At 41.5% G+C, this 27,978-nt stretch overlaps 1 protein-coding gene across 18 annotated transcripts in view; it reads left to right on the forward strand.

Annotated features, from left to right (window-relative positions):
• The window catches only part of PTPRT (protein tyrosine phosphatase receptor type T), a 951,833-nt gene that overhangs the window by 583,258 nt on the left and 340,597 nt on the right, over window positions 1-27,978 (forward strand). The gene's annotated exons all lie outside the window — the stretch shown is intronic.

The raw sequence follows: 27,978 nt of genomic DNA on the forward strand, positions 1-27,978 counted from the left end.
AAGGAGACACAGTCAGACCCAAGGTCCAGGAGAACAGTCTCCTACACTTGCCTCCCCATGTGAGTGTCAGGAAGTAGCACAGACTCAGCCCCTGGTCAGAGGCTTTCCATGGGCCCACTGAGGAGCCTAGTGAGGGAAAGCGCAGGACTCAGAACCTCAAGGTCAGATTGAAACGTAGCGATTCATTCTGTAACCTTGCACTAAAATCACCTCATCTCAGATTTTCAAATGTATATTGGGAATAACATCACCAACTATTCAAAGTCCCTGGCCTCCAGAGTACCCTGATACTAAAAGAGTTCCTCATTTTTTTGTAAGTCGGGGGAGATGTATTTAGGGGTTACACAACATATTGTACAATATTGTTCACTACCTTGAGTAGTAAAATATTCCAGAAATACCTGGAACTGAGTGGCAATAATCTGGGACTTAAATTGAGACAGAAGGAAGGAGGAGAAGGTAGGAGCAAAGGATTCTGGGAATAGATTCAACTGGAAGGTGTCAGTATCTCCATAAGGAATTAGGGTTAATAAATAAAGCCCCATAAGAATTAGGTCAGTAAAGAAAGAAAGCCCCAGATATGATCAGGGATGTGTGACTGAGAGGGTCCACAGGGCAATCAGGCTTCCAGGCCTGTCCCCCAAGCCAGTGGGCTCCTGTTTTTTTAATTGTAAATCTCATCAGTAAAGGATTTCTGAGCTCACTTTCCCCATCTATATATATATATTTACATACATACACACATCATATACATATATATCCCAGGGGTGCCAAAAAATGTATTATGTATACACATGACTTGTATTCATCTTTTGTTATTGGTATATATTGAGTATTACAATTTCTATACAGTTTTTTCCTTTCTTAAAATGTATATACATTTTTTTGGCACCCTTTGTCTATATAAGGTGTGATCAAAACATATGATGAATGTTTAAATAAAAAAAAATTATTACGCTAAAAGACACATTGCCATTAATCCCCCTCAAAATACTCTGCCTTGCTTCAAACACACTGATCCCATCATTCTTGCCACTTTCTGAAGCAGTTCTGGAAGTCCTCTTTCCTGAGTGTCTTTAGTTGCACTGTCGTAGCTGCCTCCATGTCCTGAATCGATTCAAAACGTTTTTCTTTCATGGTCACTGACGTTGGGGAAGAGCCAGAAGTCACCCGGTGCCAGATCCGGTGAATAAAGTGGATGAGGATACACCATAATGTTTTTATTTGACAGAAATTGCCATATACCAGAAGTGATATGTGACACGGAGCCTTTCTGTTGTGATCAACAAATACGGTGAATGCGACTGTTGAGTGCCATACAACAGAAAGGCAAGGATCTTCAATATGGGAAGCAGCACGTGGAACCTTAGTAACAGTGTGTGACAAGTTTCAACTTGTTCGGTGCAGTCAGTCGGGCGTGAGCTACGTACAATTGAGAGTGTGCCATAAATCATCCTCCATCATGACAACGCTCCATGTCACACATTGCTTCTGGTATATGGCAATTTCTGTCAAATAAAAATATTACGTTGTGTTCTCATTCGCCTTATTCACCAGACCTGGCACTATATGACTTCTGGCTCTTCCCCAAAGTCAAAATGATTCAGGACATCAAGTCAGCCACGACAGCACAACTAAAGATACTCATGAAAGATGACTTCCAGAACTGCTTCAGAAAGCGGCAAGAATGGTGGGATAAGTGTGTTCGAAGCAAGGGAGAGTATTTTGAGGGAGATTAATGGCAATGTGTTTTTTACTATAATAATTTTTTTAAAACATTCATTGTGTCTTTTGATAACACCTCATATATTGGCCTGAAAGAGGTAGAGTTCTTGGCCTGCTCTAAGAACAGCAAGGAAGTTGGTGTGAAGCGTGCATGAGAAGAGAGCCTAGAAATAATATCAGACACATATCTCTCTGTAATTGACAGACCAAGCAGACAAATAATAAAGAAATAAAATATTTGAATGACCCAGTAAGACCGACCCAGTTGAAAAATACAAAATGCTGCATCTAAAGATTAAAGAATACACGTTCTTCTCAAGAACACATAAAACAGTTATAAAACTTGGTAATCAGTCAATAAAACAAGTTTCAAAACCCTTGATTCAATATCATACAAATAGTATCCTCTGACTACAATAAAAATTAAGTTAGAAACAAAAAGCAAAAATATAACTTTATAGAAACCTATATATTTGGAATGTAAAAGCACTCCTAAGAAATATAGAGGTCATTGAAGATACAATAAAGGAAATTGTGTAAACTGCTTAGAATTGAATGATAGTGATTAATACAAACAGCGCTCATGGGATGTGGCTAAATCCATACCTTGAGGGAACTTGATAGCTTTAAAGTGCTTATAGTAATAAAGAATATCCAAATATTTAATGATTTAGGCATCATCTTAAGAAGGTAAGAAAAGAACAATAGATTAAGACTAAGGGTAATAGAAGGAAAGAAATAATAAATATTAAAGTAGACATTAATTAAATAAGAAGGGAGAGCTACAATAGTATACATCAAGAAAGAGCAAAATTCTAAAAACATGTAAAAAGCACACCAAATTCCATCTTTTTCTCTCAAGAGAAAAAGTCGGCATAAATACACAATATTAGGAATAAAAGAGGATACTTAAAAAATACAGCTGATATTAAAATAAGAAATACAGTTAAAAGATTGGCAATAATCAAACATCCTGAATTATCAAGTTTTGGCAACTAATTAAAGCAGCAACTTTTTAACAGTTCTCATGAGAATGTAATTTACTACAACCACTTCAGTAAACAATTTGCCATTATCTATTAAATTGAAGATGTGCATAACATAATATCCAGCAATTTCTCTCACAGATACAGTCTAGACTAGAGAAACTCTTGCATATGTACCTCCGGAGATATATATGTGAACATGCACAGCAGTTTTGCCCACAACAGCTAAAAAATGTGGGACCAACCTAAACATCTACATCAAGAGAACTGATGAGTAAATTTTAATTTGTATCCATTTATATAGTCTCATCTTATAGGACAGTGAAAATGACTGAACCAACAGAAAAATGAGTCACCCAATATGAATATGGATGCCTGACGCAAACATGATGTTTGAAGGTAAAGAAGAATACAGATAATATCCTTTCTATTATATATACTTCAAAAAATGCAAAACTAAACAAGATCTGTGTGTGTGTGTGTGTGTGTGTGTGTGTGTGTGTGTGTGTGTGTACCTACTACGTAAATAAATTCAGGATAGTGGTTACCTCCCAGAGAGAGGAGATAGAGGGAAGAGGGGACAATGGGGAGATTCATAAGTGGATTTTAAATATGTTGATATTGTTCTGTTTCTTAAGGGTAGTGTTGCATACACAGAAATGAAGTGTATTATTCTTCTCTATATACACATTTTAAATGTTCTATTTATATATGAAATAATTCCTATTAAAATACATTGGGTGAATGAATATCGTCAGTAATGTTTTCTCAGTAACTGAAACTAAGACAAAGCGTATCATTTCCTTGAAAAACAAAACTTCCAAAACTGACTCAAGATTAGAAAACCTGAATTTGTAAAAAATCAAATCAATAGTTGGAAATCTTCTTTCAATGAAACGGCCAAACCCAAATTGTTTTACAAGCAAATTCAACCAAACATTCAAGGAGAAGATCATTTTACTCCTTCCTTCTTCTCTACTCCCCTCCCTGTCTCCTCTCTTTCTCCCTCCTTCCCTCCCGCCCTTCCTTTCTTCCTTTGGCAAACTCTCCCAGAGAATGGAAAATATAGGACTATCACCTAATTAATTTCATAAGGCTAGGATACCTTGATACTAAAACCACCATAGGACAAAAAGTAAATAAAAAGGGAAATTAAAGCCTAATGTTACCTATAAGTGGGAATAAAATTCAGACACATGTTAAAAAATACCTAGTTGTATAAATTGGAAAAACTGACGGTATAGTTGTCCCTCTATATCTGTAGGTCCTGTATCTGTGGTTTCAACCAACCACAGATCAAAAATATTTTTTAAGTGTTACATTGTTGTTAACACATACATGTAGTTAAGCTTAAGATGGTTGCCTCTGAACTGAACACATACAGGCCTTTTCATCTTGTCATTATTCTCTAAAGAATAGAGTCTAACAAGTATTTACATATTATTTACATTGTGTTAGGTATTATTAGTACCATATTTTGCCGTGTATAATGTGCACTTTTTTGCCCAAATTTGTGAGGGAAAAATAAGGATGTGCCTTCTACATGGTTAGTACTAATTCTGTATCTATATAAGTGTTTCAATTCTTTTATTTATGGTTATGAGTTAAAAGTGTAACTCTAGATAGTATCAATAATGATATACGTATGCAAAATAATACCCTGGAACACGATAATCAGTTTTGTTGCACTTACGACAAACTGGCAATGACTAAGAGTTCTTGGCCTTCTATGATGCATAGTAAATATCATAAATGTGTTACCAGTACATAAAATTTCTTGTACCTTGTATCTGTTCTTGTGTTTTGTAATTATTTGTTACATAAAGTTTCTTGTACCATAATATGTTAAAAAATAAATGCTAAAATTCCTTTATAGTACAAAAAACAAATACCTAAATATGAACACACAGAAATTTGAATTAAAAAATTAAAACAAAAGATTTTTCCGTGAAAGTTTGGGCCAAAAATGTGGGTGTGCATTATACACGGGAATACATTACACATGGTAAAATATGGTCATTTAGAGTAATTTAAAGTATACAGGAGGATGTACGGAGTTTATATGCAAATACTATGCCATTTTATAGAAAATAACATTCTTAATTTGAGAAGGGGCATCTTCAAAACTCAGACAATAAGCATCATAATAAATGCTGAAAATTTCAAAACATTACTTTTAAAACCAAGAAAAACTGAGGATGTGTAGAGTTTATATGCAAATACTATGCCATTTTATATAAGAGGTTTGCACATACACATTTTGGTATATATCAATTAAAAGTTTAAATTTAAAAAATAAAAAGAGTAAATAGATGAAAGCAAAGTTGGATTTACTGAGAAAATGCACGGGCTGTCTAACATTCAAAAATATGGTAATGTAATTACCACAGTAATTAATCCAAATAGAAGACTCAAAGCTGAGTAGATGCATAAAATCATTTGGTAAAATTAAAAACCTCTAGATAATAAACTTTAAAAAAAAAACTCTCATAAGTCTAGGAATAGAAAATAGCTTTCTAAATTTGATAAAGGGCTTCTTCAAAAATCAGACAATAAGTATCATCATAAATGACGAAATTTCAAAACATTACCTTTAAAGCCAAGAAAAAGTGAGGAAGGAATTCACCAGCACTATTTCTATTTAACGTGATTTTAGAGGCAGAGAACTTGTTTTTGTTGTTGTTGTTGTTGTTGTTGTTGTTTTAATTTACTGGAAAAATAGCCCCCAAAAAATTACCACTCACATGTAACATGATTGTCTAGAGAAAAAAAAAAAAATTACAATGTCAATTAACAAACTTGTAAACCTTGAGAAAATTATAAATAGTAAAATACTGTATCAAAGTTGTTAGATATCAAATCAGTATAAAAGTCATTTATATTTTATATAACAATGAGACAATTTAATTTAAAAGTAGCATTTCCTAGAAGTCGGAACGGGGATTGTAGTGGGGTAGTGAGCAGAAGGGCGCACAGAAGTTATGTCTTATTTCTTGACCTGTGTCTGATTTGTGAATGTGCAGTTTATGAAAATTCAATGTGTACTTCTGTGTATGTATTTTATACTGAAATGAAAGTTCGAAAATGCCATTTACGGTAGCAGCAAAAAAGAAAGGTATGACAAAACAACTGAAAAATGTGTAAGAACATTATAACATTTATACTAAAAAAAAATTTTTAAAGGACTAGGGAAATGAAGAGATATCCCATGCGAGTGGGTGAAAAGACTCAAATCACAAACATAACTAAACATCAATAAATCTAAATATTGATAGAGTATTGAACAAACTGTGGTATAGTCATAAAGTGGAACACTGTATAGCGGTGAAAATGACCTCAAGCTCCATGTATCAGCATGAATGGATCTAACTAAAATGATAGAAGCTGAAGAAACATACATATGTAATGTCAATAATATCGTTTTTAGACCCGCAAAGCAATACTTTGTAATTCTTGCGTGCATATGTGTGGAAAGGAAGCATCAACACCTGCGTAGAATGCTAAGCCCTAAATTCAGCGTCTGTGGTAGTAGGTTTGGGGGTGTTTATTATGTTTGAACTGTTACTTTTCCGTATGTCTTACATGCCTCCCCATACAATTCTTGTTAGAGCTAAGTTACGTCATCCTGGTGGCAACTCTGAAAGAGGCTCTGCACATATTTATCAGAAAAACCTCTTGTGCGTGATCTGTGTGCCTTTTGACAGTTGCCAGAACGTGGGTTTATTTTCCCTTCTCCTGGTTGAGTCTTTGGGCATAAAGGACAAGATGACATGTGCAAGGACACGCAAAGTAAGGAGAAAAGATGGAGGGGTGGCTGTTCCAATTGCCTGTCCTTCCTGCTCTTTCCAGAAGCTGAGTAGATGCCCTGGGGTAGGAAATAGGAATGTGCAAAGGCAGACGGCACTGCCTTGTAAACTAGAGAACAGAGGCTAGAGGTCTGGGTTCCCAGTAAAAGTGCTGGACCTGCCACAAACATACCCAATGGCATAGGACAACTTGAATAAATGAAATATGGCATGGAGAATCTAGCATTTTCCTGGATTATTTTTTGGCTATTGAGTTTAAATAGGTCACATTTGTGAGTGTCATTGTCCTCATCTGTAAGAGGGAAAGTTTCCTGATCTTTAAGTTGTTTCCTGTTCTGACGGTTTGAGTCTCAGGAACCTTCGATTCCAGTGGCGGAGATAAGAAACACACACAAATAATTAGAGTATTAGGATGACAAAGCCCAGTGTCCCATGAGAAGTGCAAACACTCCTGGGAGACCAGAAATGGAAGACCTCCTCGTTCCTAAGGAAGTTTTCTAGGAAGAAATGATGCCAAATTAAACCTTTTTTTTTTCTAATTAGAGAAGTAATTTTTGCTCATTATAAGAATTTCGGAAATCACAGAAGAGTGGAGGCAGAGAAAAACATTCATCCCACATATCCATCTATCCATTTATCCATCCGCCCATCCCTTTATTCATCCAAATAATTTGACTACCTATTATATGCCAAGTATTATTCTAAGCACTAAGGAAATAGCAGAAAAACAAATGTGCAAAGTTCTTGCTCTCGTGCAATTCATTTTTCAGGCTGGCCTGGGGAAATCAGGCAAGTAAACAATGCCATAAATAAATGAATGATATAATCTCTGCAAGTGACAAGTGCCAAGAAAATAAAGAAGATGGATGTGATAGTGACAGGTGGTTGGGGAGGGGGGTAGTATTTTTGACTGAGGTCATAGATGGCTTTTTTGATGACACATCACTCATGAACCCACCACTCAGAGTTAACCATTAATATCTGGCGGGTTCCCTTCCTGGGTGTACTTTCTTTCCTAGGTCCTTGCTCACCCACCATCCTTCCTCCTCCACCCCCGCCTTATTAAAAGACTCTCTTTCACAGCCCCAGCTTCATTACTCTTTATAACTAGGATCTCCCGGTGCATTGTTATAACATTTGCAGTGAGAAAACTTGTTTCCCTAATTTGGAAAGAGATCAATAAAAACAAATTAAAATAGAGGATTAGAGGTGTCTTTTTGCAACATTATTTTTCTAAGAACAAAAGATGTAGTGATCTCATCATTATTTCTCCAGAGGTCTCTAACCATAATATAAAGCCATTTAGTGAAGCTTAACATGGTAATAACTCACTGATTTTCTCTCATTACCCCAGGGAACTGTAGGGAGGGAGAAAAAGCAGGTAGATAAAAGGGTCGGGATGAGTGAGAAAAGCCCACTTCTCCACATATAAAAGAAACTGTAAGTTGCATCTGGCTTAGCAGTCTATTTTAGGATGGGAGTTTTCTGGAGAAAACAGGCAAGGATGTAAGGGGGTGTGGGTGCCTCCCTAGAAGATGGGGAGTTGAGACGAAGCGGGTGGTGAATAAGAAGGACCTAATAGTGTAAAAGAGCCTTGAACCAGGGCTGAGTGCTGCGTTTAGTAGGAGTGGGTTGGCACTTTGGGAAAATCAAAAGAAGATGCTGTACAGATGGCCAATAGACGTATGAAAAGATGCTCAACATCGCAACATCAGAGGAATGCCAATTAAAAGCACAATGAGATCCCACCTCACTGCTGTCAGAACGGCTATCATCAACAAATCAAAAAACAAGTGTGGGCGAGAAGGTGGAAAAAAAGAGAATCCTCGTGGGATTGCAACTTGGTGCAGCCACTATAGAAAATCCTGTGGAGGTTATTCAAAAAATTAAAAATAAAACTATCATACGACCCAGCAATTCCACGTCTGGGTATTTATCTGAAGAAATCCGAAACACTAATTGGAAAAGATACATGCATGTATCTTTGTTCACCTAATAGTGCTATTTGCAATAGGCAGTACATAGAAGCAACTGAAATGCTCATCAATAGATGATCGGATACAGAAGATGTGTTAGCTACATATAATGGAATCTTACTTAGCCATAAAAAATGAAATCTTACCATTTGCGACAACATGGATGGACCTAGAAGGTATTACACTGAGTGAAATAAGTCAGACTGAGAGAGACAAACCATATGATCTCACTTACATGTGGAATCTAAAGAACAAAACAAACAAAACAGAAACAGACTCATAGATACAGAGAACAAACTGATGGTTACCAGATGAGAGGGGGGGTAGGGGGTTGGGTGAAAAAGGTGAAGGGATTAAGAAGTACAAATTGGTAGTTACAAAGTTGTCACAGGGATGTAAAGTATAGTATAGAGAATATAGTCAATAATATGGTTAATAAGTATGTATAGTGCCAGGTGGGTACCAGACTAGTCAGGGGGATCACGTCATAAATTATATAAATGTCTAACCACTATGCTGTATACTGAAACTAATATAAAATAATATTAACTATCAACTATAATTGAGAAAGATAATAATAATAATAATAATAATAATAATAATAATAATAGAAAGAGGATGCTGTGCTTCAGATTCCAAACAATTGGAAGGGACAATTCCATCAAGTAAGAGAAGCAGAGGACTTCTTCCAGGAGTCGCCAGGGTCACCCAGAGGACTATAGGATAGATGTGTCTAGGAAGCACACTCCTTCCTCCGTCTCAAGGCTCTTGTGGGACTACATGAAATGTCTGTAAAATCTCTAGTTCAGCGTGGAAGACTAAGATGTAGCGTCTGGATTAGGAGTAGAGACCCTGGCATCATTACCACTGAATTTGTACTGTTAGCTGGGGACCGTTCGGAGCCCTTGTTTCCTGAGAAGAGGTCAGGCACATGCAGTGCTAAGCACAGAACCGAGCACTTACATAGCAAGAGCTCAATAGATGTTAACTCAGGCAATGATAATGACGGAGAATTTCTTAGCCTGAAAATGAACCCTCAGAGTTCTCCAAACCCCCTGGTTTTGCAAATGAACAAACTGTCCTAGACCAGAGTTATTAAAAGCAGGGCCTTAGTAGACAAATCTGCACTTCAGTGTCAGCTCTGCCATTTGCTGGGTGCATGACGTGGTCACTTTGCTTCTAGACCCTCGGTTTCCTCATCTGTAAAATGGGGATGTTGAGACTTATAATTGTGAAAAATAAATGTGATAGAAGCAAATTGCTTAGCCAAGAGCTCAGCACACAGAATTTAAAACTCTACATGAAATGGATAAGTGTTCACAAATTATGGTTGTTACAATCATTATTCAAGTAGAAGCAAGTTAATGACCAAACTAGGATAGCAATCTATGTAAACAGAATATCAAGTAGACAAAAATGAACAGAGATGTTGAACATTCGAAAAATATAATTCACAAACTCAAACTTATTAATATATATTGAAAAATTAATATGAAATAATTTTAATACATAGAACTCTACACCTAAATAGAGAAAACACATTGTTTGAGCACACACAAAATAGTCACAAAAGCAGAACGGGTTTTAGGCCATAAAAGAAGCCCAATTAAATTCTAAAGAATCTGTATTACACAGACCATGTTTCCCAACAGCAATACAATAAAATTAGAAATTAATAACTAAAGGGCATCTTTAAAAATCTCATGAACTTGACAATTAAATAACATATTACTAAATAACACCTGGATTAAAAAAGAAATCATAAAGAAGTCATGAAGTGAATGATAATGAAAGCAAAGGATGTCTATATTGTAAAACAGAGCTAAAACAATACTTGTAGGAAAACCTGGAGCTTGAAGTTCATTTAGTAGGAAACAAAAGTTAAAAACAATTGAGTTGGATATACAGATGGCAAAAATCACATGAAAAGATGTTCAACATCATTAGCCATTAGGGAAATGCAAATTACAGCCAGGAGACATCAGTACACACCTACCTGAATGGCTAATGTAAAAAAAATAATGATAGCACCAAATGCTGGTGTGAAAGAATCTGGATCTCTCAAACACTGCTTGTGGGGATGTAAAATAGTCCAGTCACTTTGAAAAATAGTTTATCAGTTTATTTTAAAACTAAAAATGAGCTTACCATAGGACCCAGCATTGACACTCTTAGACATTTATCCCAGAGAAATGAAAACTAATGTTTACACAGAAACTAATCCATGAATGTTAATTGCAGATTTGTTCATAATAAACCCTGCGATGTTGTGATTTATAGGAAGAAATATATAGTTGGTCTTTGTCCCTGTTTCTGGCACAGAGCTCCTAAAACCCTTGGAATCTCCTTAGTAGTAAGAGGGATAAAGCTGTCTTTTGTTATGTGAATGTGGTCACTTGGGTGCACCCAAGGATGGGGGCTGGTTGCCAGGAGAACCAACCATGTGATTAGAGGGTTGGAGCTTTCAGTCTCACCCAGAAACCTCAGAAGGGAGAGAGGCTGGAGATAGAGATCAAAGGCCAATGGACAGTGATTTAATTAGTCATGCCTGTGTAACGAAGCCCCCCCAAAACCCCAAAAGGAATGGGTTTGGAGAGCTTCCAGGTAGGTGAACACTGGAGGTGCTGGGAGGGTGGTGCACCTGGAAAGGGCCTGAAACTCCACTCCCTTCCCCATGCCTTGCCCTGGGCATCAGTTCCATCTGGCTGCTCCTAACTTTATCCTTTTTAATGTCATTTACTACATTAGTTAACTAAGGGATAAAAATCAAACGATTATCTCAATCAGTGAGACAAGGTATTTGATGAAATTTGCCGCCAATTTATGATGACATGAAACACAATTAGAAATGTAGAAGAGGGAAACACTTTAAATTAAATTTATTGGGATAACATTGGTTAATAACATATAAGTTTCAGGTGTACATCATCTGTATATTGCATTGTGTGCTCACCACCCAAAGTCCCCCAAATCTAGTCTTCTTCCGTCACCATATATTTGATCTCCTTTACCCTCTTCATCTTCCCCCCAGCTCCCTTCCCCTCTGGTAACCACCCTACTGTCATCTGTGTCAATGACTTTATTTGTTTATTTTGTTTGTTCCTTTATTGCTTTCTGTTTTATATCCCACATATGAGTGAAATCATATGGTTCTTGTCCTTTTATGTCTGACTTATTTCACTCAGCATGATAGTCTCAAGATCCATTCATGTTGTTGCAAATGGCAATATTTCATCCTTTTTATGGCTTTGCAGTATTCCGTTGTATATATGTACCACATCTTCTTTATCCAGTCATTCATCAAAGGACACTTAGGTTGTTTCCATGTCCTGGCTACTGTGAATGATGCTTCAGTGAACACAGGGGTACATAGATCTTTACAAATAAATGTCTTCAATTTTTCAGGTAGATACCCAGGAGAGGACTTGCTGGGTCATATGATAGCTCTATTCTTAATTTTTTGAGGAACCCCTGTACTGTTTTCCGTAGTAACTATACCAATTTACTTTCCCACCAACAGTGAACGAGGGTTCCTTTCGAGAGAAACTTATAAAAATTGCCATAGATTATAAGCCAAAATACCACAGCAATTATATTTAATATAGAAAATTTAGATGCATTCCTTTCAAGCAGATAATAATGCCTTCTATCACAACTGCTATATAACAATGCTGGAGTTGCTGGTCCACACTTTAAGGAAATAAAAAGAAATTAGACATAAGGATGGAAAGGAAGAAATGAACTCATTGTTTGTAGATAATATGATAATCCTCTTGGAAATGAAAAAAAAATTGTGAGAAATAATAAAAAAGTTCAATAAGGTTGCCAGATACAAGATCAACTTACAAAAATCAATAGCAAACCTCTATACCAGCAATAATGAACTAGAAAATCGAATTTAAAACAATTGCAATACATATTTTAAAATATTTAGGATGTAGCTAGTCCAAGAATATATAAAATCTCAATGGAGAAAACTTCACAGCTAATAGAAGACTTAAAGGAAGATTTGGATACATGGAGAAATAATCCATGCTCGTGGATGGGATGATACTATTACGCAAGTGGAAATTCTCCCCAAATGTATCTATAAATTTGATGCCCTGTCAATAAAAATTCCTGTTGGATTTTTAAGGAATAAAAATAACTTTCTCTAAAATATACATAGAGGAATGAAAATCAACAGTTAGCAAGCAACTTCGAGGCTGGGAGGATTAAAAAAAACAAAAACGAGGACTTGTCCTACAAGATGTAAATATCTTATACATACTGTAAAGCCATAATTATAAAAATAGTTTGGTATTCATGCTATAGCAGGCAAATGAACCAACAGAACAGAATTGAGAGCACAGAAATCAACCCCTGTACATATAGAAAATTCAAGTGTGATAAAGTTGGCTCCACAGATCCACTGGACAAACTATTTAGTAAATGTTTCTGAGGAGAACATTTTCACTATGTGGAAGAAAATAAAACTGAATCCCAACCTAATACTTCATACCAAGGTAGTTGACTCCAGAAGACCTAAGCTACCAGTGTGAAAGATAAATCTATAAAATTAGAAAATAATGGTGAAGGATGACTTTGTAGCCTGGCATTGGGCAAGGACGTCTTAAACAAAATTGTACGTCTTTCACGGGGAGCCCGAGAGGGAAATGATGGCAGTGTCTCATCCTAGAGTACCACATAGCAGCAAGCAGCAAGACATTTCTTGTGTGTATACAGCAGCATGGATGAACCTTAAAAACAGTACTGAGTGAAGAAAGTATAAAAACAGAACAGGAAGACATAATACCATTTGACCTAAATAAAAAAATACACATATACCAGTATATATTTTCTAAGAACCCAAAATAAACATTGGAATGGCTGCCTATATAATACAGGAGTGGGGAATGGGAGAAAAGGGGACAAAGACACAAGCAAGTAAGGATGTAGTCAGGATAGGCTAAGTATGTTCAAGTAACAATCCTCAAATCTCAGTGGCTCAACCATAACAGAAGTTTCTCTGTTGGGTTGGCAGGATGGCTCTACGTCCTCAAGATTTCAGGGACCCAGATTGAGGAAGGCTTCATTGCAATAAAACTTCACAACCTCTGCAGCAGGGGAAAGTAAAAATGACCAATCACAAATGGGCTTTAAAGCTACCCTGAAAGATCTCTTCTTACCTACCATTGGGCAAAGCAAGTCTCATGGCCACGCCTAATTTCAAAGGAACTGAAGTGCAACTTGACCGTGTCTGGAACAAGGGGAGAATTTGAGAACAGATGTTGTATCTACCATGGGGGAGAAATTTTTTTTTTTAAATAACAAACCACCATTTTAAAACGGGGTTGATTTCATTGCACCAAAACCAAACGATTTTTATTTGTCACAGACCACCATGAACAGAATTAACAGAAAAAAAAACAGCCTAGACTACACCAAGAATTCCTACAAATGAGTAGGTCATTAAGCAAAGGATAGGGACTGGGAGTTTACAAAGATGAAAATCCAAAAGGCTAATGAATATATGAAAAACTTATCAAACTCATTAGTATAAGAGAAATGTAAATTAAAATAGCAATGGGAAAAATACTTTATACCCATCAGATTGACAATTTTTTTTTTTTTTAAATTGGATAATGCTGGGTGTTTCCATGGACTGAGTCCCCAGGACTCTTCACACACAGCGAGGAGTTTGGGTGCAACTATTGTGGACGCAATCTGGGAGTATGTTTGAGTTAAGTTTACACATGCGCTGTATAAGTGAGTACTTCTGCTCCTAGGACTATAGTCCCCAAAGAAAGTCACATAAATCTAGAAGGGGACGTCCCTGAGGAGGTCGACTGCAGCACAATTTCTGTAGAGATGAGTTGGAAACAAACTGCTTGTCCATCAGTGGGAAATAGATGGATAAATTATGGAGGACGTACACCATGGAACCCCCTGCAATGGTTGGGAGTAATGGACCAAGAGCACACAGCAGCTTGGGTAGATGCCAGAAACAGAATGCAGAGTGACGAAAAGGTAAAGGAGCTAGAAGACATTCCAATTTACATAATAATATGTGTACATACTAAACAATTGCTTGCCTTTTACAAGAATTCATTCCAGCAAAGGAACATATGTGAAACATGTGTGTCTATCAAGGAAAGGCAATGAGAGTGAAAAGTGTCGATAAAAAATATAGAAATAAGCAGAACATTACTTAAGGGCTGTATTAGTTTCCTGTTGCTGCTGTAACTAATCAACACCAACATAGTGAGTTAAAAAGACACAAACTCGTTATTCTGGAGGGCAGAAATCTCAAATAGGTCTGCAGGGCTGTGTTCCTTCTGGAGGCTCTAGGGAGAATCTGTTTTCTTGCCTTTTCCAGATTCTAGAGGCTGCCTATATTCCTTAGCTCATGGCCCCTTCCTCCATCTTCAAAGCCAGCAGCATAACTAGCATTGTCTCTCCTCCTCTCTGACTTCCTGCTTCTCTCTTATAAGGACCCTTGTGAGGAGAACATCAAGCCCCCCAGGTAATCCATGATAATCATCCTTAACTTAATTTCAAGACCCTTAACTTAATCCCATCCACAATGTTTTTTGCCACATATAATAACATAGTCCCAGGTCCTAGGTATTAGGATGTGGACATTTTGGGGGTGGGAATTATTTTGCCTATTTCGATTTGATTTGAGTCAGAGGGTAATAGTGTATGTGGAGGGGTGTGGTCTGAGCCAGCATTTGGGAGCTGAGGACCCGAATGACTTACCTGACCCGTTTGGTTCGTGGATCAGAAAGTTTCTATGGAGACTGAGAAGGACATTGAATGCCAAGGTCCTTTCTCCAAGTCTATCTGCCCCTCTTTCACAGAGAGAAATTACGTAATAGTCCAAATAGAGATAGAGCAGACAACTGCCTACACCTTTTGGTTACAGCAGAATCTTCTGGCTCCCCAGAGACCTGACTCAAAGCCAGACTTTCCTTCCTGCAGGGGACTAAGTCTGTATTATATGAAAAACTGCTGGCTGGTCATGTTAACCAAAACAAACTCATATGGATCCGTGACGGTTTGGGTTAGCATTCAGCACATATCCAGCCCCCCACCCCCACTTCCCCACTGTGGGAAGAGTGACCCCACTGATGTTGGGCTTGCTCAGGTGACTTGCTTTGACCAATGTGATATTAGTGGACCTGATGTGAGGGAGGCCTCAAGACCTCTTGCATTGGTTGGCTTGGCTCTGGTACATCCAGCATGGAAAGAACATGCCCTTAGAGATGAGCCCTGGAGTAAACATACATGGAGCAGACCTGAGCACAGTGCACAGCCTGAAGCCAAGCCTGGCTGAGCCCAGCCTAGATCAGACAAGCAGATGCAAGAGCTCAAGCATAAATGCCTGTGTGTATAAACCGGTGACTCGGGGAGCAATGCGTTATGTAGCAATATCCCGCTAATCCTATATGAGCTCACGTCATCTCATTTCCACCTAACAAGAATCATAGGTGATAGTATCATTAATTCCACTTTATATATTATGAAACTGGCTCAAGATGGGTAAAAGGATTCATTCAAGGTCACACAGTTCGTTCATACTTTTTGGTGGACAGGAAAGAGAACGTGTGAAAACGTCTGGCACAGGAGCAGCACTATTCGTGGATGGAGGGGAGATGAAAGTGGGAAGGGCTTGTGACTGATGACACGGAAGGGAAAACTCACACTTTGCAGGGGCAGCCTCAGAAGGGTTAGTCAAGGTTGAAAGTCAAGGAGAAGAGTGGTGATCTCTTCACAATTCTGATATGAAGGATTGTCATTTGGTTTCTCATGGAAGAGCCAGTGCTAGGATTGTGTCTCACAATGTCATGACCATGGCCACTCTCTGGTGGAGGGGTCAGCCAGGAAACACGACATGTACCTTTTAGTCCATCATCTTTGCTGAGCGGTGCTCAGCAAGGCCAGGCAATCAGAGGGTCAATGGGTCTTCTAGCTACAGTTCTGCTGTTCTACCTCTTCCACTGGGGTCATCTTCTTGGTGTGTTGCCACGAGGTGCCTGGAATAGACAGTTTTCGCTTGGTCACGTGCCCTTTCTCGTTGCCTAGGTAAGTCCCAAGTGAGACTCGACAAAGAATAAGCCCGCTTTAACTGACAGTGGTTTTTGTTTGAAATGTTTCCTTCAATTTAATGATACTCTTGTACACTTCAAAGAATAAAGCTTTGGACATCATAAAAAAGCTTGGTAGGCATTTCTGGGGCTGCTGACACAGCAGGGCTCTTCAAGGTCCAGCAGTCCTGAATAGTGCCTATAGATTAATGTGATTCCTTGGGAGATCAAGGATGTCCTGGGGTGTGGTGGCGAGGAGGGGGGGTCTCAGTTACGAGCTGCCTCAGCTTTGAAAAGCTCCAGATCTGAATATAAAAAGCCGAACTCTCCTACTGAAAGAGAAGTTCATAGTTCTGGGAGAGGGGCTATTAGGATCCAATCAGGAGGTAATACTTCCCGTTGTTTGTTTTACATATTCTGGAAATAATTCGATGTATACATGGCTTCTCATCAGCCTCACAGTGATGGCAAATTAGCTTCACTGAAGACTGTTTCCTAATTCCAGTGCCCGTATTGTTCACAGCCGGTGTTTCCCAAGGAGAAGTGAAGTGTTCGGAATGTTAAATACCTCACCTGGGCCCAGCACTAGGTGGCTTTTGACCATCAGAGATATTTCAGGTTTTATTATTTCTCCAGCCTTTTTCTTTTTTTTTAATAGACAGGGAGACTTGCCATGAATTAAATGTGAATTGAAGTAAAGCCCAGAAGATGTTATGGCCTCTCTGTCTCTTCCCCACTCCCTCCCCATCCCTGAAACGTTCCTTTTTCTGAAAACTGAAAGCATGTAATTTAGCAATTCTCGCTTTCCAACCTGATTTCCTCTGCCACAAAAAAATAATTTTTAAGCATTCTAAAGCCTTTATTTCCATGCTGCCGTCTTGTTCCTGTGTCCGTTTAATTTTTCCTGGCCTTTGAGCAGTGGCTGTGACAGGAGGTGTGCAGCTCTGCTCAGCTGCAAGCCAAATGGCTGCTTCTGGAAGGGGCAGAGTGGGAAGAGCCAGGTCTGAGTCAGAGGTGGGAAGCAGAGTGTGGCCAGCCAGGGCGTCAGATCTGTGGCCAGGGCGTACCCAGGCAGAAAGGCGCTCTGGGAGAGGAAGGATGGGGACGCAAGATGTTCGTGAGGTTCAGGCAGTTGGGTCCTGCATTCATCAAAGTCTAGTTCAGAGATAAATCACACCACTTATTCCTACAGAGAGGATTGCCTAGAAAGAATGGTTAACAAGCTTGTTTCTCAAACTGTGTCGAGGCAGCCCAGGACCCCACAGTGAACTCACAAAAGCGCCACGTGAGGGCATTTACATTTTTAACTTTAAATTCTCAGGAAACACACAGTGTCATCTGTCAGACACCCGTACAAACTACTAAGTAGAGGTGCTCCACAGTTTCAACAGTAGATTGGGCTACATTCATTTCAGTGGCACCATATCTCTGCAAAGCTAGGCTTCAGGTAGTTGCTGTGATGAATAGCAAGTGTTATATGAAAATCATTGTGGAGCCGGCAACAGGAGTGGAGTATCTACTGTGAAATCCAGTCTGAGAAGTTGTTCAGTGCTCAACAGATGCGTGCATTGCATTAGTGCGTAACTGTGCTCATTTAAGAATAAAGGAAAAGGTTTTTCCTTTGATTTATGGGCTCTGTTTTCTCAAACCACTGTGAAGTTGCTGGGATATAAATGCTGAGTACGTTGTTTGGTCTAATTAATAAATGAAACGTTTAGGTATTTCTTTGGTTAGGAACTCGGTGAGAAAAATGACCCAAACACCAAGGGCGCCGTGAAGAGGGGAAGTTTGGAAACCTCTTGTTAACTGTATAGAAAGAATTGGCTAGGAAACTGAAAAGGTGAAAGGAGAACATGAAGGTGTCACACCAGTGCAGCAAACTCTGGGAAACAGATACTACTAGGGCTGGAGAGAACCAAGAGGGCAGGCTGGAATTATAAACATTTTAAAGAATGGAAGAGGGAGTGTTTTGTGGCTGATCCTGCTGTCTCTGAGTGTTGAAGAGACTTTAAGTGTTGAAGAGACTTCAAGTTAGGTCCCACTGTTGTGACAGAATGGACTTCGTGAGAGAGAAAATATGATGGTGGAGTGAGGCCCACAGGAGCAGGAAGTAGTCGCTTCTTTCTCCTCCAGCCTCGCAGCCTCCCATGTCGCCCCCTATTGGCAGGAGTGTCATGGAACCAGGAGGTGGGAGAGAAACGTGGTTGGTTTGAGCCACAGCTGTTTCTAACACTATGTCCCCAGCACCCAGCCTGCTACCCCATAGATGCTCCATAAATACTTCAGGAAAAGAGTAAGAACCTTAGTGTAAATAGAGAGGAAAGATCAGGAGAGCTCAGGGAGCTGGTGGCAGGACCTGAAATCAAAGCAGTAAAATTTTAGGCACAAGCCTCCTTGAGGCCCCCAATTGCCCTTCCCTGTTTGATTTTTCTCTAGCTTGATTTTTCTCTAGTCACTTATTGTCTTCCGACATGTTATATAATCTTCTGATTTGTTTCATATATTATTTAATCTGCCCCCGCCACACACACACACACACACACACACACACACACACACACCAGAACATAAGCCCCTTAGGGCAGAGAGAGTTTTTGTTTGTTTGGGCCGCTTACATCTTGTACAGTGCCTGCACATGCTAGGAACTCAAAAATATTTATTAAAAGATGGAATTCTTCCAGTGTTTTACCTTTGGCAAAGAATACGCATATCACACTGTTATAACTGCCTTAGTTGTTATTTTCACTTACTTCTGACCATTATAATGTGTAACCCCCAGACTGGCCTAACCCATCACTGTGTCGGGTGTGAACGTGTGGTGGAAGGCAGGGGCTTGCCATCTCCATGGCCTGTCCACTCCTGCATCAGAATCTTGATGGCCATTGGCTGCTTTATTCTTGCCTCTTGGACTTGAACTTGGCTGCCTTGTTTGCCTGCAGTTTAATCTTCCCGCTTCCTCATGTCCCTGCCCCATTCCTCCACACCTTGCACCTTCCCCTGATTAAATCCTATCTACCCTTCGTCCAAGGCCCCTTCCTCCAAGACCACCTTCTCAGCCTCTAGACTCCACATTACATTGTTGGTGAGTTACTCTCAAATATTTAACATGGAATGTTATGGTTGAGTTCTCGGTGAAGCTATAACCCAGCGCTGCCAGCCTTCCGGTTAAGACCACACTGGTCAGGAATGATCCCCTCATATTCCAGTCAAGAGGCAATGCTACCTTGCTCAGGGGCTTCTGATACCATATCTTGAACAACCTTGATTTTGCTGATTTAGCACCTGAAATATCAGAAATTGGTTGTTGTGGTTGAAACCAGGGACCTGTTGCCTAGCATAATAATAAATATTATCAGTTGATTCTAATTGGTGAAATTCATGGTATTCAAAGTTTGGGTTAGCCAGATTTTGTAAAGCAGTTTCCAGACATACGTACTGAAGAAGAACACAGGAAGACCTCCAGCTTTAACCTTAGGGGTCGGGTTCAAACCTCGATTCCTAAACAGCCCTGTGTCACCTATTGGATGAGGGTGCTTCCTGGTTGTCTGATGTGACAATAAGCAGTTTTGCCCCTAGAACAGGAGTCGGCAAACTGCAGCCCATGGCCTTGGCTGCCTGTTTTCGTAAATAAGCTTTTATTGAAACACAGCCATGCTCCCCTGGGTACATACTATCTACGTCTGCCTTTGCACTGCAACAGTAGAGCTGAGAAGTTGCAGCAGGGACTGTCTGACCTGAAAAGCTTAAGATATTTACTATCTAGCCCTTTGCCAAATATATATATCAATTCCTACCTGAGAATACTGTCATGACTGCCTTCAATGACCCTTTCATGCAAGATAGTAACCAGATCCCCTAAAAGGACAGATTGCTGAGACTTGTTGAGCTCTATGGAATGAGTTGTTTGACCTGTTTTGTAACTGCTTGCTAATAAACAGTTGTGTCATAGATGCTCAACTGAGTAGGAGAATTTGGCCTGAGACTTGCTTTTACTAGAACCTAATAATGTAGCTGTGGGGGAATCATTAACCTTACTCACCTCACATTTTGCTGGTGGCTTCTGGTTTCTATGAGACAGAACATAAGAGTTGTGCATGAGTCATGATTAAATTGGCTCAGATGAGTTTCCAGCGCTCGGCTGTGTCTTTCTGTCATGTGCTGCCTGGAAGCCCAGCACTGCTGCGTCCTCATCAGGCGTCCTCATTACATCCTTCACAATGGTCATGCCTGCGTCCCCCTGGACAGCATGAGTGTTAGGAAAGCAAGAGGTGTCTCTCTCATTCACCTGTATCTCTAATGCCTGTCCCATCTCAGAGGTCCAGGACATGTTTGTAGAAAGGAAGGAATAGAGACAGCAATATCTGAACAGGTGTTAATGGAAGCTTGCTGACTCCAAATTTGAGTTGGTTAAAAGAATGACCCCAGCAGTCAACTAGATTGCGAGCCAGGCCATGGCTCCACAGTAATCCACAGACCCCTATTGCTTCTCAATGGCTCCCCTGCCTGCCTCCCTTCTGGAGGTGGTGGCTGTATTGCAGGGAATATACTAATAGCTGTGTCAAGTACTGTCCAGCGGCTTGGTGGACACCATCTCCTTAATTCACCTCACAGCCTTGAAAGGGAGAGAGGATCATTCATGCTTTACATGTGGGAAAAAGGCGACACGGATGCAGATGGGAGAAGAGCTTTAGGTCCAGGTGATAACAGAGCCAGTGTTCTTTTCTCCAGGTCATGATGCTTCCATGTCATTTTCATTAGTGAGCGAGCCATTGGACACGTGAATGAATTACCTTCTCTATGACAAGAGGGTGACAACAGGGTCACCTTCCCACAAGGTAACATGTTCCAGCTTTGGATGGTCCTAGCTGTCGGGATAGGTGGTACCCAGTGACCCTGGATTGTGAGAGTACCAGCATCCCCAGATGAAGCCTCTGAACTCCTGTCCTTGCCACCTCCATAAGATGTCCATGGTTCTGTTCAACAAATTCCTTCCACCAGAGAGCTGAAATAAATTAGAGGAGGTGTTGGAAAGTGAGCAAGAGGGTGGGTTTGAATGATACTGGAAAGAAGATGGATTTTAATTTTGTTCCTTTTACCTTTTTTTTTTCTCCCCTTCATGTATCATTTCCATGCCAAAATTGCGAATTAATGGTCACATCGAACTATCTGTCAATGTATTACTGCTCCTCCAGTATCAAATTATGTTGGCAATAATGTTTCCAGCTGCCTAGGACTCCATTGCAATTTAATTTGAAAGGAACTCAAATTGCATCTCCAAATGGATAAAAAATTAATTTTACATACAAGCTATCCACCTCCACATTTTCAGCCCCATGCCCCAAATTATCTCAATTTAGGTTCAACTTTGAACAGTACATATGTTACAGCCAGCTCCACATACAAAGATGAATACATAGAGAATTCATGAATTGGAAATCTGCTTTGCTGTTCTTTTTAATAAGATGTTCTGTCTTGATTAAGGTCATTAAGAGATTCTACAGCTATTGCCTTTGACAGCAGGGACTGAAGCTGGATCCATATAGAACAAAAAGGCTCGGATTCTGACTTCACCACATGGTTACCCTTCGCAACTGGAGTGTAGAAAGAGCCCGATTTCCCCCCTTACTTATTGCTTTTCTCCTGCGGTATATTAGGGATTTAATTCTGGCTTGGTCGTCAGTCATCCCCTACTTTCTATATTTACTCATTCTTAAATTTATTTATGAAGCAGCTATATGTTGTAATTATAAAAATGAAGAGATCAAGGGTCTCCCAAGTTAGCACGGAGGTGAACATGAGACAAATGTAGAAACCTGTAATTTGATCAAAGCAATGGAAGCAGTGGGCTAAGGTGTTAAAGAAAATGGATGATGGAGGCATTTGCTCTGCCTGGGTGAGGACGGCTTTTGGAGACAATTATAAGGAAAGGGTGGTGATAGAGCCAGGCCTTAAATATATTGAATAGGGATTTACCCTGTGGCATCTCAAGCAGAGGGAAGGTGATGGGTGAAAGCATGGAGCTATGAAAAGATTCAGGAGGCAATACTTTGCTTTAGGAATGTCGGGCGCGGGGAGTGGGCAGTGGAAAATGAGGGAAGGAATTTGGAGGTAGGAGGGTGCAAGTTGCAGATTGGGTTTAGGTCCTAGGTTGAAAATGGTCCTTCAGAAGGAAATGGTACTTTCCCTGGAAAGGGGAGAAGCGATCGGAGGTTAAGAGGACCAGCCTGCCTTCAGAGGCAGCTGCTGTAAGAATGAAGAGGCTTCTGAAGACGTGAGTCGGTCGATCTCACACAGACACAGACAGACACACACCTGCACACACACACACACACACACACACACACACACACACACACGTCTGTTCCTACCATATGCAGGAACACAAATGATTCTGGGGCGAGAATAGACACACAGGCCTGTGGCCCCTTTCCTTCTGCTTTCACCTGCCTCCGTTACTCACACAAGGCTTCCTGCACATGTATCTGGAGGGTTTAGGCCTCAGGTCCAAGCTCTGTCCATTTGCTCCAAACAGCCGTCCTTTGGTCACCCCTTGGGCTTATGGGTGCACACATGTGGAGTACAGTCTGATGTTGGAAGGGCAGACCAAGGGCAGAGGTTTGAACCCATCTTGGAAGTGGGTTTGAAGCCCCTGGGGCAGGGAATTCTGGAGTGTCAGGTAGCTGACGCCTGTCTGGAAGGGGGGGCACAGGGCAGGGGGTCACCCGGGCCCAATGACTCTTGCTCCAGGAGGAGGACGCAGCCTGAAGAGGGCCCAGACGTGCTCCCCTTAACACACAGGGCTCAGGACAAAGCCCCCCAAGTCTAAGGCACAGAGAAATGCTCCCAGAGGCTGAGCCAATTTGATTTTCCATCAGAGGAGGATTTTCTAGCTTCCCACACAAGCCACACTCTCTTCCCACTGTTTGCCATCTCAGTGGCCTGTAGACTGTCACACAAGAAGGTCATATGAACGAGGCCTTACCTGGAGGCCGAAACCGTAGGCTCTAGACTTGGACCTATTTACACAGGGGAAGTAAATTCAACAAAACCAATCTCTACTGCACACGCGGTGCTATGTCAGCAATTTCCAACTTGTTTGCACCAACCCGAACGTAAAGCGGACGCTCTTTCTGCTGTAGGCAATTACTAGAGCAGAAGCTGGGTTTGGCAGCTAAGGTTTTTGTTTTTGTTTATTTTTTTTGGGGGGGGGGCTGAGACTGAAAGCATGAATGCTTCCGTCACACATACTGAAGACGAGTTCCATTGTGCCGGACATTCTCTTGCTTGAATGCAAAAATAGATATGTTCACCCTAAAGACTCAGCGACGTGCTGGAGGGGACCGAACAGGGGCTGTGGCGCCAGGGGTTGGCGCTCAGTTCCCAAGAACAGATCACCATCTGTTCTCTCAGTGTAGCCAACAGGAACAGGCCCCTTGGCAGACCCTGCGCCATGTGGTGGGCTTGCTGGACGCGTAGAACGTGGTCCCTTGCAGCCAGGGAGGAGTGATGACTAAAGCAACATGCAGTTCCTAGAAAGTGTGACAAATGCTGAGTGGGCTGGACAGCTGTGCCAAGTGCCGGGGGAGCCCCAAGCTGGGGCCGTGGCTGCGTGGCCCTGGGTAAGTCACATCCCTTCATCCATCTCAGTTCCCTATGCCAGAGGGCTGTTTTTAGCCTCCAAGGGCGTAGCCCAGCGTTTCTGCTTAATAAATAACCACTGTCTTTCCCTTTCGGAATGGGAGTTCTCGAACTTGCAATACACTTGCAGCTGCATGTAGCTAACCCATAGGTCCAGCAGACGCCTTCTTGCCTTTTGCGAGTGAACTGAGATTTCCTCGAGCCTCTTAATTTCCATAGCGCAGAGAACCCCCAAAATCATCTCTCAAGGTGTCCCAAACACACAGACATCTTTTCCGAGTCCCCTTTGCCTCTGGTCCCTGGCTTCCCATGTGCTATCTTATTTGGCCCAAACAAGTCATGCAAACCTCGGCCCTTCCTCGAATCCACAGGAAATCCAATCCCAGCAAACTATTTTGTGGTATTTTTGAGGACCTTGTTGGAGATCGAGGCGTCACACAGAGAACAGTCACATTGGGCTCCACCCAACCTCCTGCCATCTTGTTCATCCCCGTCTCCTAGTCAATCCCAGCACCGAGTGAACTCATTTTTCTCCTCCTCCAAAGGCTGAGCACCTCTGATCCCAGGGCCCTGGAAATGTAGCTTCTACTCCAAACAAGCTTCTTAAGGCATTTCTCCAAGAAAGGCCATTCTCTCTAAGAGGAATGCCCACTGTTAGGCAGAGGCAATTTCTCTCTTTCTTTACAGTTCATTATATCCTCATTAACAGCCCTCTGAGATTAGTGCCATAATTTTTTTTACTTTATAGATGAGGAAGTGGAGGCTGAACGCTGAAATGCCCTTCCCCAAGGTCACACAGCTTGTGAGCGTCAGAGTCTGGCTTCAAGCTGTGCTTTGTCCAGCTCCACTGTCCCTGGGACCTTTCTAATGACAGTCAGTCACACGTGCTGCAGAGAGAACAACTGACTTTTCCTGTGCCCTGACCTTCCAGCTCTGGGAGGGAGTCTCTTTGCTCCGTGGCTGTCTTCTAACATCGCTTGCCCTCGTTGAAAAGGCACCCCTGCCTTTTCAGAAAAGCAGAAAGATATTTATGTGCACACCTGCACAGGTGAGCTCCGGGGAGAATTCTGTAGTAGCTGGAGATCAGGTGAAAAGACTGGCCACTGGTCAGCTTAGTACAAATGTGACTGAGCCCCCACGTCGCCCTCTCCAACGGGCCCCAGGCTCCTGAAGAGCAAGCCACTTCTGCCTTACAGTTCTGGGCTTTCTCACAACGTTCTCCCCGGGTCTCTCCAGGTCCAGAGGATTGTGACATGCCTCATGTTCACGTCCTTCCCCTGGCCTCTGTCCCTTGTGGTGTCGCAGTACAGAGCAAACACAGAAATGCTGGACCCTCGTGGACTTCAAATCTCACTGTGTGGCTCTCACAGGACTTTGCTTTCCTTTAGGATGAGGCTTTCCTCACGGGATGGGGTGAGATGGACAAAATAGGGCATCCATTCCACTGGTACTTACTGAGGTCCTCCTTTGTGGGCCCATGGGCTGGGCACTGCCAGGGGGTGAGCAGAGAGCAGCCTGTGCTCAAAGAGCTTATGTTCTTGTGGGCAGGGGATATTTCCAACACGCTGTCACCGCGGAAAATGATTAACACATTAGGAAACAGTCAACAAGAGGAGACAGCAAACGCCACTGACCTCTGCCCAGGGGATCAGAGGGGAAGTCTTCACAGAGGAGGCAAAGTGAACAGGGACTGAAAACAGGAGAGGGATTGCTAAACACCAGCAGCACGGGCAATGCAGGCAGCAGAGGGGAGGACGATGGGGAGACTGGATCCCCTTTCCCGGGTGCACGCACAGCGTCCGTACAGGAGCTTTGCACGCCCCTCTCTGCTCAGGCAGGCCTTCTTACTTTGCACACTAGGTGGGAGCCAGACACAAGTTCAAAACCCCACTTTGCCACTTGCTAGTCTTGCTACTCTATACAGGTTCCTGGACCTCTCTGGGCCTCAGTTTATTCATCTGTAGAGAGGGGCTGGCAGGCCCTCCCTTACAGGGTCACAGATGATACAGATGATAGAAGCCAGCACTGTGGCTGCTGGCTGTCAGTGGTGTTTTGTTTTTATCGTTTCCTGTGTGCTTTAAAGGCACATTGGAGATCCTCAAAATTATACTTAACATGGGCTGTGGTGCATCTTAAGATGTCTGACAGAATGGGTTCTTAGCCTTGGATTTGAAAGGGGCTTAAATGTTCCTTTTCCCGCTCTGTAACGAGAGGAGGCGGGAGACCAGGAGGGTGAGCACGCTTTTGGGGCCCGGTGGCATCAGCTCGGAAGGCACCCCAGAGGCAGAGTGCTGAGGAGGTTCTGAGCAGGGATGGATGACCTCCCTGCCAGGAGAGTTCTGGCATCTGGATGGACAGGGAGTTTCCAGCTGGAGGGCTGCTGGGACTTCTCGGCACGTCCCAGGAAGCAGCTTTCTCGCTGTCCCCCCCCCCCCCCCCCCGCCTCCGCCAGCTGTGAGGACCTCACTTTTCACCTTCTGCTCCACACAGGGCTCAATACAATGGACCCTCAGCAGCAACTCATTCAATGTCACAGTTTCAAAGTCACCCATTTGCTTCCGGGATGTTGGCTCTCCTTTACACAAAGCACCTGTGAGCATGAATAATTGGGCTGTACCAGTGACCGTCAACTCCTCAGTTGATCTGGGGCTAGGCTGCCCACTGTCCCCAGCAGTGTGTGAGCAGGTCTGAGCTGGCTTGCCAGGTTGCCTGACAATTCTGGGTACCTTCTCGTGTGTGTGTGTGTGTGGGGGGGGGGGGGCGTGGTGTTTTTGTTGTTGTTGTTGTTTGTTTTTTTGTTTTAATATATATGTGTGTGTGTATATATATATATATATATATATATATATATATATATATATATATGGGTGTTTTTTTGGTAAGGCTCTGACACAAGTTGCAGGACATTTTCTCCACAGGGACAGATCAGGGAACTCAGCTGGTAACAAGACCCACTGCCCTTCTTATTGCTTCATTGGCACAGAGGCAGTCTTACCCCTGTGCTTTGAGGGGACTGGAGAGATGGTAGAATCCATCATTTCGCATAAGGATGCTACCCAGCGCTGCCATTTATAAGGCGTTCAGAACAGATACCGCATATGAAGTCTTTGTATTATTTTTATGCCTAGTCCTACTACTGCGAAAGAAAAACGACCATGTATGGAGAGCTTATTAAGTTCCAGGTGCAATTCTAACTGCTTTGCAAATGACATCTCACTAACTCCCCCTTTCCCTCCCAATGCAGATAACTGCTATTATTATCATCATTTTACAAATAAAATTAAAAATGGACCCAAAGAGATTACATAACTTGGTAAAGTCTTACAGGTAGTATAGGGGAAAAGGGGGGAAATATGCTGATTTAATCTCTAGCCGGTGCTTCACTACTCCCAGCTAAGAGACTCTGACACGCAAATGTATGGGGATGCCGACCACAGAAGAAGTGAGGCTTTTATTGTAATAAATGCCTAAACCTTATAGAATGAGCTTTACACGTGGGGATTGAAAAAAAACAACAACATTCATTTGTTATAATCTGTTTCATACAAAAACATCTATTTAATGTATGTAAATTATAAACAGAATATTCATAACAAAGTCACACACAGCCAATGTTATAAATGGGGTTCTGGGAGCATGTGGGAGACAGCATTTATGGTAACAATGCACCATCAGACCTGCTTTTAGAATGGTGGCCCTGGAGGGGCCTGTTTGGAAAAGAGTGGAGAGGAGGAGAAGACGGCTGAGGGCTGTCCTGGGAGGCTAGGAAATGATGAGC

This window comes from Rhinolophus sinicus, chromosome 13 (assembly GCF_057876585.1).
Source record: "Rhinolophus sinicus isolate RSI-liver-muscle chromosome 13, RSI-T2T, whole genome shotgun sequence".
Classification (NCBI taxonomy): domain Eukaryota; kingdom Metazoa; phylum Chordata; class Mammalia; order Chiroptera; family Rhinolophidae; genus Rhinolophus; species Rhinolophus sinicus.